This window comes from Trichechus manatus, unplaced genomic scaffold, assembly GCF_000243295.1.
Source record: "Trichechus manatus latirostris isolate Lorelei unplaced genomic scaffold, TriManLat1.0 scaffold00094, whole genome shotgun sequence".
In the NCBI taxonomy this organism is placed as follows: domain Eukaryota; kingdom Metazoa; phylum Chordata; class Mammalia; order Sirenia; family Trichechidae; genus Trichechus; species Trichechus manatus.
The window spans coordinates 1,986,669-1,999,006 of NW_004444030.1; positions in this window are offsets into that span (position 1 = coordinate 1,986,669).

Sequence of the window (12,338 nt, forward strand, 5' to 3'; positions counted from 1 at the left end):
AGAGATGAGAGACTATGAAATGGAGAAAAACAGAAAGGGGAAGAGGAAGAAAAGAAAAGAATGTATAAATAAAAATCGGAAAGGTTAAAGAACTGCAAAGTTCCCAGGGATCCCACCAGTGCAGGTATGAGGTCTGGGGAAGTCGCTCTCAGGGGTTGCAGTACAGCCTGGCTACAAGGCGTAGACGTATACAATGCCAGGTATTCAGGGAACAGAAAGAGAAGGAAGATATAGAGAAATGAGAAACTGAGCAATGAAGAAAGACAAAAAGGGAAAAAAGGGAAAAGAAAACAAAACAAATTAATTTAAAAAAAAAAAAGAACAAAAAAGGCCCCCCAAAAAACAGAAAAAAAAAAAAACCCCAACAAAAAATGAAATTCTCTCAGGGATCCCTCTGCACGTCTGTGCTAGCCGAGGGGGATGTGTCCTTGCCACGCAGCACCGCCTGGTCATTAAGGGCTTCCAACTTAAGAAAAGGAAAAGAAAACAAACAAACAATTCAAAACAAACAAATGAACAAAAGCCCCGGGATCCCACCAGCACAGCACCCGAGACCAGGATGTAGCTCCACACTGGAATGGAGCTCCGCAGACCCTCAGGAAGAAGCAAAGATGGCACACGGAGCCAGGTATTTGAGCGAAAGGAGGAGGAGGTGGTGAGAGGTAAGGAAGAAATCAAAAGAAGCAGAAAAAAAAGCAACACTAGCAGCCAACCACTGGCACTCAGAGAGCCATCTAGTGCTGGCTGGTGTTTCTCGGACAAGAGACTGTGTCCGCGGGAAGCCGAGGGAGCAGAATGTGGGTGAAGAAGGGTAGGGTTTGGGAAAGCGTATATCACAAATTACCGGTTGTTTTGTCTCCCGCTGGACGCTCTGTGAGGCTGCTTTCTTGTACCCTGTTTGCCGGTCTCCGATAGGAGTCCAAGATGACTTATCCACGCTGTGTTAGCTGGTAGGGGACCTCTGCATGAATCTCTCCTCGCTCTCCGTACTCTATCAGTTTTCTCACTCCATTTGGTGCTTGGCTGAGTTCTTTATCTCTTCATTTGATGTTTTAGGGTTTCAGGATTGTTGTATTCTCTGTTTGGCTTAGTTTTTCAGATCTTTGCTGTGGAGGGATGGCGTGGTGCTTCTGCCTAGAGCGCCATTTTGCCGGAACATAATGACACTTTTTATGCTGCTTCTTCAAAGATGATGCTTGCAGCATGGAATGATATTAGGGGGGCCAAAAATAAAAGAGTAGATTATTTTTTTAAGTAGGTAATGTATACAGAGTAAAATCTCAGATTATCAAAAGCAAAGAAGAGGTGATTGAGGATGATATTACACTACGTTAACATTCACAAAAACCTTTTCTTATATATTTATTTTATTGTCTTAAACAGACTTGTATTTAGTGGGGAAAAACAAAAAAACACTGGACTAGTGTTCTGACGCTGTGAAATTTGAGTGGTAGTAGTAGTATCAGTAGCAGTGTTGTCAAAACCTGTCTAACTTCAGAAGGGATAATGCCAATCAAGATCATCCCAAGGCTGATCCTTATGATATGGAGATCAGACATACCTCCACTCTCCAAACATTTTACCAATTCTGACACCAGCCATCCCTCCCACGACACTCTCTACTTTTCTTTTGGGTTTGATAATCCATTGATATGGCCACACAGAACTCACAGACCAAACTTTCAGTTAAGTGGTTTATTAAGGAACAGGGATCAGGATCAGGATCAGGAAGCATGTAGTCAAAGTCTCCTTACTTCAGTGTAGGACAGCTCTCTCAGCAACTCTCAGCCATGTAAGCCTCCTCTCAGCCCCCTGAAGACAGGCTCCTCTCAAACTCCTCAGGACCCTGCTACCTGTTGCTGCCAGCTCAGCCACTGGGCCCCTTCCAGGCCTGTCACCATCTTCAGTATTACGCTCTTGATGCATGTTACAGCTCTTTTAGGTGGTCCCTTGCCTCCTCTCTCTTTCTGCTTCTCTCTTCTTTCTGCTTCTTTCTGTCTGAAAAACTTTTGTGGGGTTGGCTGCTTATATACACAACTCCTTGTCAATTTCAAGGCATGGCCCTTCCCAGCAGGGGTGGGGACCACAAACTGACCAATCCCCTCTCAGTAGGCCACAGACACTTCATTTGCATAGTAGGTTGCAGACACTTCATTTGAACAGCCTATTCACCAATCCCTGCAAGGTGCATACCAATCACAGGGCAGGCTGAAGCCCAGGGCCAGACAAAAACTATCAAATCACGTTGTTTACAGCTTACCCAGGAAATGTTTAATCAACCTGGACAAAAGTAACAAACCCTCTGGGGCACAAAACTAGGGCAAAGTAACTTCTCAGGGTTTAGGGGGAAAAAATCTCTCAAGTTGTTTTTCCAAAAAACCAAGGCATTTATCACCACAGACACTCAGGGTCTCTTCCAAGACACATGGTTAACTTCCAGTATAATCGTGGGCAAAGCACATCACCTCCATAGGTGGGCCTCAGTTTTCTCACCTGTATCTCTGAGAGGCCAGTTGCAGGGCTGAGAGTCTAAGATGTGAACTGAATGGCAAAAGCATCATCTCTTCCCTGAGTGCTCGTGACCTACCAAGCCCTGAGCTAAGCACTTCACATACATCAACACATTCAATCTTCCCGGTGGCCCTCAGCTATGAGAGGTCTGGCAACCTGCTCTACTTCATTCAGCTGGTACGTGACACAGGCAAGACGTGAACAAATCTGTCTTATTTACAGCTATACTATGCTGCAAGGACAATGAAGAGCTGGAAGTGTTTTTATAAAACAAGATTCTTTTTTCCCCTTTTCTCACTAAAATAAAATATTTTAAACATATGCTATCCATGAAAATTTGTATTTTTTGAAGAGTTAGATAAGAAACAATACGTGCATGGGATTCAATAGCAGAAAGACATACTAGAGTAGGCTTCAGAAAACCTGGTATCTACTCCCCAGTCTGGCATTAATAAATATTGGTATGTTGGGCAAATCACTTATCTCCTCTGTGCCTCAGTTTCCTCATTTGCAAAATGTAAACAGTAACATTGTCCTGTTGAAATAAATGAGACAATGTATTCACAATATAAAAAGTGTAAAGTAGAAAGTTATCAGTGAGGTAAATCCTGTTTCCTGGTAGGCAAGTATTCTACGGCAAGTGAATGAGGCTTGATTTGTGTGCCTGTAGGCATGAGGGCTCGAGATGGTTTGATGAAGAGTCTTTTTTTTTTCTTTTATGGCAAATATACATATTCCCTTCTCTGCCAACCCCAAACTCCTTTCTCCTCATCAGTAACCAAGGAAGGTGATGTAAATGTCTGAAAGATTAACTCTAACTATGCCTCTTGCAGATTGATCTCAATGAGACAGGAGATTCTGGAGAGCTTTGAGTTTGGATCATAGTAATTTGATGAAATTAGGTATCTAATGACAGAGTAACCCAATCTTTTGACAGGGTGTAATTTAACATTGCCACATTGGAGCCGAAGTTGCTGAAAATATTGGCAGGAAGGGAGCAGAGAGTGACGACAGCAGTGGTACACTGAAACATTGATGCAATTTCTCTTCCTTCTTTGTGAATAATAGTCAAGCGGGTATAATAGGCAAACCTAAAGTGTTATGTAAAATCTCCTTAGTAAGATCCTTGATATAACAATTTTTTTCTACAAGAGGACCTGAATTATATATAATAAATACATAACAGAAATTGTATTCCTCAGCTATGAACGCTAGAGATAAAATTGTCCTCAATCAAATGCTGCTCTGAATTAGCCAATGAAAAGTAAAACTAAGCTCTAACAAGAGAAAGAAGGATGTCCCAGGCACACACACCGTTCCAGTCATCTTCTTGCTTAGTGCTCTTTTGTTTTTGGAGCTTTCTTATTTAAATGGGCTTAGGAGAGTTCAGGCAAGTAAATGGGGAAAGAAGAGGTAAAGAAATTTCACCCATTCTCTTCATCCTGTAAAGCAACTGCCATAACGTCCTCCCATTCCACAAAAAGTCTAGAGGGATCTGTGGGAGATTTCTGAAGGCAGAGAATTTGCTATAAACAGATCTCTGAGTACGGTCTAGGAATGGACTAAGAGCAGTGAGCTTACGTCTGGGAGATCTGGAGTCCAAACCTACCATATACTAACTGTGTGATTTTGGCAAACTTAACAATTTCTCTAAGTATCAGTTTTCTCATCTGTAAACGGGATAATAACAATACAAGCCTCACGAGATTTTCATAAGGATCATGTAAGATAATACATGTAGAATGCTTGAAATAGTGCAACTAAGCACTATAAATGCTGTGCATTATTATATCTGTGGAACTTTTATCAGGATATGGATTTCACTTCTTAAACAGATGCTTGTTTGTTAAAATTTATTAAAATAATATTTTAACTATAGTTATAAACTAAAATTTAAAATATTTTAAAATATAAGTATGGCTGTTAAAATACATGAGATCGTAACTTTTGCAAGGATATGGGTATTAAAAAGGCTCTTTTATTAGGCATCTGTGCATTCAGTAAGTAAATAAAATAAACAACTTTTAAAGCTTTTTTTTTTTTTTTCTGTTAGTAATCCTTAAATCAACAGTACCAAGCAAAAGTAATTTAGCATGGAGCACAGTATCTCTCTAGAGGTATTGTGTCAGATTCTTTTTTCCCTGTAATTTGAGAACCAGTGTTATGATTTTTTCAATTTTCACTTTCTTGGGCTACATTATATGAATGACAAATATCATTTCATAGTGATCTTTATTCTGTCAAATAAGAAAGACAAGCTTTTCAAGATTCCTCTGAGAGGAATCATTTACAGAGGAAAAAGAGAAGTGAATTTAAAATTATAAATTATTACTTCTATGACAGTTTTATTGAAAAGGCTAATCTTGGCTAGAACATAAAATACACTCATTCATAATGTTTTCAAATGATACTTATTAGAAAAGTTATTATATTCTGACCTATTTTGGCCCTCAGAAAAATTGAATTTGGCAGAAGAGAAATATAATAGATAAATAATTAATAAAGAGAAATGCTTTGTGCATCTATAAGGAACTACAGAGAGAAATTTATGATGCAGAAAAATCTAGCAACCCATCTAATTCTGTTTGACTGAGCACATTAAGATGTCATTGGCATTCTCTGCATTCTCTGAAGCCAAAATTGCTTTGAGCTGAAAGAAATGGTCCTTTTTCCCATAGTGATGTGTTCTGCCAATTTGCTTCTGTTTTTGCCATCTTTTCACATGGAAGAAAGAGATATTTATGATACAAAGAAAAAGGAAAACCCATTTGCTTTCAGGAAAACTCCTTTAGATATTCATTAGTTCCAACTGACATGGCTAATATGTTTCATTTTTGATTAAATAAAATATACATTCTGGTTTGTTTTCTTTTGAAAACATAATTTCTTGTCATTTCCTTTAATTTCTTAACTAAGGATTATGGAAATATTTTCCCTACTGAAAACAAATCCGCTGTTGTTCCTTTGCCAAGAAAGAAAACTTTAAGTAAGACTGCATTATCTTTACAGGAGGATATTATTAGAAACACTTGCAGTCCAAAACTTGATTTTATGCTTAAGGAAGTGAGTCATTTGTCCCTCTGGGATCAGAGCTGTTAGGTTCTCCCTCTACCCTTACCATAAATTTTCCTTTTCAGTGGTCACTAGTCTGTGTGCTCCATGAAGGCAGGGACTATGTCTGTCTTGTTGACTAGCACAGTGCCTCACACAAAGTAGAATCTTAAAATATATATGTTAAATTACATCTGTTTTTTATTCGGGGAAAGAATGCATGAGGGCAACTAGACTGCCTTAAAAAAGAGTTTTCGTAGAAAACCTTACGTTAGTGCCATACATAGGAAAGCAGAGTGCAATGACAGAATAGTCCCTGGGAGGTGCAAACAGTTAACTTACTTGGCTGCTAATCCAAAGGCCGGAGTTTGAGTACATTTAGGCACCTCAGAAGAAAGGCCTGGTGCTCTACTTCTGAAAAATCAGCCAGGAATTAAGGATCAGATACACCAACAAGTGAATACTACAGGCACGTAAAGGTAAAAAACAAAAAAAACAAAAAAAAACAAAGAAAACCTCGCTATTTTTAAGAGATGAAAGCATATTAACTAATAAATTTTTAATAGATAGAAATTCATATTAAAAATGAAGGAATATATGTCAGAAATCAACTCACTGGAGAATACCATTCATTTACAGCTTCCTCTAACTCTTACTTAAACTGAAAGCTTCTTGTGGAGGGAAAAGTTTTCATCAGGGTGAGATGATGATACCAAATCTTGCCAAGAGGCTGAGCTGTTTTTATGTTCTCTGAATCTGCAGTTTTAACCATGCTACTCAAATCCAAGAGCTCTGATGGCACAGTGGTTAAGAACTCAGCTGCTAATGTAAAAGATAGGCAGTTCAAATCCACCAGCTGCTCTTTGGAAACGCTACGGAGCCATTCTGCTCTGTCCTGTAGGGTCCCTGTGAGTCTGAATCGACTCCACGGCAATGGGTTTAGTTTGAGGGTACTCAAATCTAGTAGAAATTCTAAAATCTGGGATGAGTTTCTGCATGATTAAAAAAATGTTTACTTGCATTTTTTGTTGAAAGTTTCAAATTTTTGGGTTTCACGTTTAGGAATTTATTTATGTTGTGAGGTAGAGATCCAGTTCTTTTCATGTATTTATAACCAATTATTCAGAAGCATTTATAAAACAGTCATTTCCACACTGTTTTGTAATGCTACCTCTATCTTATATACACATCAGCTCTCTTATCTATCCCTTAGCCAATACCATATTCTCTTACTTAATCATTAACTCTCGGTATTTATTTCAGTGAGTACCCGTCACCGAGTTCTTCAAAATTGTCTTGGTTATTCTTGCTCTTTTGCCCTTTCATATGAATCTCAGAAACAGTTTAAGAGTTCCAATAAAAACCCCTGTTGATATTTTGAGTGGAGTTATATTGGCTCTGTAGAAAAATTTGTGGAAAACTAACATCTTTATGTTACTAAATCATCACATTCAGACTATATTGTGTCTCTCCCTTTATCTGGATATTTTAAAAAGTCTTCTCATAAAATGTTATACATTTCTACATAAAGGTTGCACACATCTTTTATTATATTTATTCTTATCTGCCTCATATTTTTATGGATATTGTTATTATAGTTTTATAAAATCACACTTTGTAATTGTTTGCTTGTAAGCATTTAGTTGAGTTCTTAAAATTTGTGTTATTGTCTAGAATCCTTGCTGAAATCTTACAAATTCTAAAAATTTTCTGTAAGTTCTCTTGAATTTTCTGTGCAGACAGTCATGGTCCTTATGAATAATAACAATTTCATTTCTTGCTTTCTCATCTTAAAATGCTTTCTTTTTCCTTCTCTTACTGCACTGGCTGGTACAGTGTTGAGTAGAAGTGGTGATAGCAGGGATTCTTTTCTTTTTCCTGACTTTAAATAGAATGTTTACAAATTTCACTATTGAATGTAATACCTGCCTCGAGGTTTTGGTAGATACCTTTGTTGCACTGTAAAGAAAATATTTTTATCTTTCTGCACAGTTAGCACTTTCTGAACAAATTTTACTAAAACTTGGGACCCGAACTAAAAGAACAAGTCTTGGAAGTTATTTTATGACTGATTTGACAGTAAGCAACCAGTAATCTCCTAGAAGTATGTGTTTGCATTTCAAGTTTTGATTTGACCCGGACCATGGAGGCATTCCTGTGGAGAGATTTATTTATATTCAAGAGAGTACTCTAATCAAGAGCAAAGGTTTTTCCCTCTTTTTTTTCAGATGAGGAGAGAAGATGACTGTCCCTCTCCTATATAAATGCCCAGATTCATATTTTTGGTGTTCCTGGACTACAGTAAACCAAAAACCAAACCCGTTGCCGTTGAGTCAATTCCCACTCGTAGTAACACTATGGGAAAGAGTAGAACTGCCCCATAGGGTTTCTAAGGCTGTAATCTTTACAGAAGCAGACTGTCACATCTTTCTCCCACAGAATGGCTAGTGGGTTCCAACTGCCCACCTTTAGGTTAGCGGCTGAGTGCTTAACCACTGCACCACCAAGGCTCTAGTAGATCCCATTATACGTAAGATTTATCTGTTAGACTCTCATCATATCACCTCAGAGTTAGGAATTAGGGAAAATAGGAACCAGTACAATTATTTGTTGTAAGTAAATAATAATCTTCTCTGCTCCAGAAACCTTATATTTGCTTTCAGTATACTACTAATAAATATAGATATTAAAAACTTAATAATACTTTATCAGATTAACAAAATTCTCTTCTATTCCTTGTTTGCTGAAAATTTTTGTCATAAATAGTGTTATGGATTGAATTGTGTCCTCCAAAAAATGTGTGTCAACTTGTTTAGGCCATGATTCCCAGTACAGTGTGGTTGTCCTCCATTTTGTGATCTGATGTATTTATCCTATGTGTTGTAAATCCTAACCTCTATGATATTAATGAAGCATGCTTAGAAGCAGTTATGTTAATGAGACAAGACATAATCTACAGGATTAGATTGTATCTTGAGTCAATCTCTTTTGAGATATAAAAGAAAAGTGAGCAGAGAGGAGAGGGACCTCATTACTACCAAGCAAGAAGAGCCAGGAGCGGAGTGTGTCCTTTAGACTCGGGGTCCCTAAGCTGAGAAGCTCCTAGACCAGGGGAAGTTTGATAACAAGGACCTTCCCCGAGCCAACAGAAAGAATAAGTCTTTCCCTGGCACTGGAACCCTGAATTTGGACTTCTAGTCTCCTAGACTGTAAGAGAATAAATTTCTGTTTGTTAAAGTTATCCACTTGTGGTATTTTTGTTATAGCAGCAGTAGATAACTAAGACAGGTTTAATCAGAACAATTATTAGTGGCACTATCTCACTTTTTTAAAATTTTAAAATGTATTCATGCCCCCTCACTCTTTTTTGAGGTATTACAGTTTTGCTGCTTTTAAACCAGGATGACAAATTTTTTTCCCTCAGCACTGAAGATAATCCACAGTCTTTTGGTTTCTGTTACTGATATTGGGAGAGAATAGTATTATCAATCTAATTATCTTTCCTTTGTGAGTAATCTACCATTTTGTTTGCTTGTTTTGATCATCTTCCTTACATCAGTGGTGTCATGCAGTATTAGTACAATGGGTCTAGGTGTAGATTAGTTCTATTAATTTTACTTGGCACTCTTTGTGATTCATAAATCTGAGATTTCATCAAGACTGAAAAAAATTTTAATTCTTTTTACAAACATTGCCTCTGCCCATATTTCTCTGCTCCATCTTCTGGAATTTAGTTATATATTGGGACTTTTCTTCCAATCCACTTTGTTTGTTTTAATTTCACGCATATTTTCCTTCTTTTCATGTCTTTGTTTTAACTTTTAGGTATTTTCCTCATCTATTTCCCATGTCACTGTTTGGTTAATTTTTTAGTATGTCTAATCCCCCCCTCCATTGTCTCGTTTTATTTCTTATACCTTAAGAACTTCTTTTATATGAGTAAGTATTGAAGTATGGGGAAACAAATAATAAACACATAATAAATATACCTATTTTATATTAGTATCCAGTAATTCTATTATCTGAAATACTTGGTGTGGGGGAGGGGAGAGGGGAACAGAAGGTGCTACATCTGGTCTATGCTGTGTTGGTTGACATTTGATCAAGTATTTTATAATTTGTTATTTCAACCTTGTCTTTAGTGAATTTTATTTATGAGAATCCTGCATGGTCAGACGAGATTGTTTTTCCTTAGTGAAGGTTTATATTTGGTCCTGCTGGATTCCCATTATCATCAATTCTCTCATTCTATCAACTAAAAATTCTTTACAGAGAAGCTACTATATGCAAAACACTTTTCCAGATGATGGAGATATATCAGTAAATAAAAAAGACAAATATATCTGCCCTCTTGGAGCTTGTAGTCTAGTCAGGGCAAACAAATAATAAATAAGTAGTTATCGCTTTTGTTTAGAAGGCAACTGTATTAGTTTCCTAGAGCTACTATAACAAAAACTGAGTGGTTTAAAACAACAGAAATTCATTCTCTCATAGTGCTGGGGCTAGATGTCTGAAATCAAGGTCAGTAAGGTTGGTTCTACACCTCTCTCCTAGCTTCTGGTGTGACCAGCTATCCTGGCTTGTAGGTGCATCACTCCGATCTCCACCTCTATCACTACATGGTCTTCTCCCTGTGAGTGTCTCTGTGTCTTCACATGGCTTTCTTACAAGGACATCAGTCATTGGATTTAGGGCCTATCCTAATCCAGTATGACCTTATCTTAACTAGTTAGACATCTGAAAAAACCCTATTTCTAAGTAAGGTCATATTCTGAGATTCAGACGAATATGGGTTTTAGGAGGCACTATTCAACCCAGTACAGTGATAAATCTTTTGGAAAACAGTAAAAATAGATCAAGATTAAGGAGATTGGGAGGGGGTAGGTAAATTCAATTTTAAAGAGGTGGTCAAGGAGGACCTCACTGAAGAACTCACATTTTGGCAAAGGCTTTGATGGAGTAAGGAAAATTGCAGTGCACATATATGGGGGAAGAGCATTCAAGGAGGAGAGAAGAAACAGTGTAATGGCGTTAAAGTGGGGAGTATGCTGATATGTTCAAGGAATAGAAAAGAAGACAGACTGCCTAGAGTAGAACAAGTGAGTGGGAGATCAAGAAGGGATGAGGTCAGAGAAGTAAGTGGTCTATTTTTATTCATTTATTGGCTTAGGGAGTCCCAAACTATACAGATAATATAAATACATGCTTTAAAACTGTGTGAGATCGGATCTATGATTTTGATTCTCAGGGAGTCTTTTATTTTATTTTTTTATGACCCACTGCTCTGCCTGAACAGACAAGCTTCTCCAAATCAACTGTTGCTGGTGGGTGGATTTTCTAATCCACTCTTCAAGGGCTGAGAAAATTTCCAGACATTTCAGTTTCAGCTCTCCACCTTGCTCAAAACCAAGACCTATTTTCCTGTCCCCCTGTGGCCATTGAATCCTAAGCTCCTTGGTTACTGAGGCTGGCAAATCCCTAGGGGTTACCCCAATATCAGTTCATACTTAGCACTCTGATTTTCAGTTCCTTCTTTGTTTCTGACACCTGAAGGTTTCGCTTACTTTCTTGAAAACTTAAATGTGCATTTAAAATCATGTTTCTAATATTGTATCCAGCACTGCTAAGGTTCTTTTCAGGTCATTTTTAGAAACAAAAGTTTGTCACATTTTTAGAAACAAAAGTCCAAGGGCTTTCTATATATCTAAGTTACAGGAGAAGCAAAGATAAAGGATATGTTTCACCTGCCTGAAGGAACTCACATTGTAGAGACAGATACAGAAGCACATAATTATGTTTAAGTATGATTGCTGCTCTGATAAAGACTAGTAAAAACTGCCATGAAAACAACATAGAGGTAGACATTCATTCTGTTGGCTGAAACAGGAAAGTCTTCACCCAAAAGCAAGGGTTTACCTGGGCCAACAAGAATTGGTAACAGATTGCCATATGGAAGGAGGGAAATTTTGTGTTTGAAGGCTTGAGGGCATGAAGTCAGGAAAGACGTGTGTCAGGGTTGTATCCTTCCACCATAATTTTTCAATATGTATGCTGAGCAAATAATTTGAGAAGCTGGGCTATATGAAGAAGAACATGGCATCAGGATTGGAGGAAGACTCATTAACAATCTGTGTTACGCAGATGACACAACCTTGCTTGCTGAAAGTGAAGAGGACTTGAAGCACTTACTGATGAAGATCAAAGACTACAGCCTTCAGTATAGATTACACCTTAACATAAAGAAAACAAAAAGCCTCACTACTGGTCCAATAAGCAACATCACGATAAACGGAGAAAAGACTGAAGTTGTCAAGGATTTCATTTGGATCCACAATCCATAATCCAGGCCCATGGAAAAAGCAGTCAAGAAATCAAAAGACCCATTGCATTGGGCAAATCTGCTGCAAAGACCTCTTTAAAGTGTTGAAAACCAAAGATGTCACCTTGAAGACTAAGGTGCCCCTGACCCAAGCCATGGTGTTTTCAATCACGTCATATGCATCCGAAAGTTGGACAATGAATAAGGAAGACCTAAAAAGAATTGATGCCTTTGAGTTACAGTGTTGATGAAGAATACTGAATATACCATGGACTACCAAAGAATGAACAAATCTGTCTTGGAAGAAGTAGAGCCAGAATGCTGTTTAGAAGCAAGGATGGCGAGACTATGTCTCACATACTTTGGCCATGTTATCAGGAGGGATCAGTCCCTAGAGAAGGACATCATGTTTGGGAAAGTAGAGGGTCAATGAAAAAGAGGAAGGCCCTCAACTAGA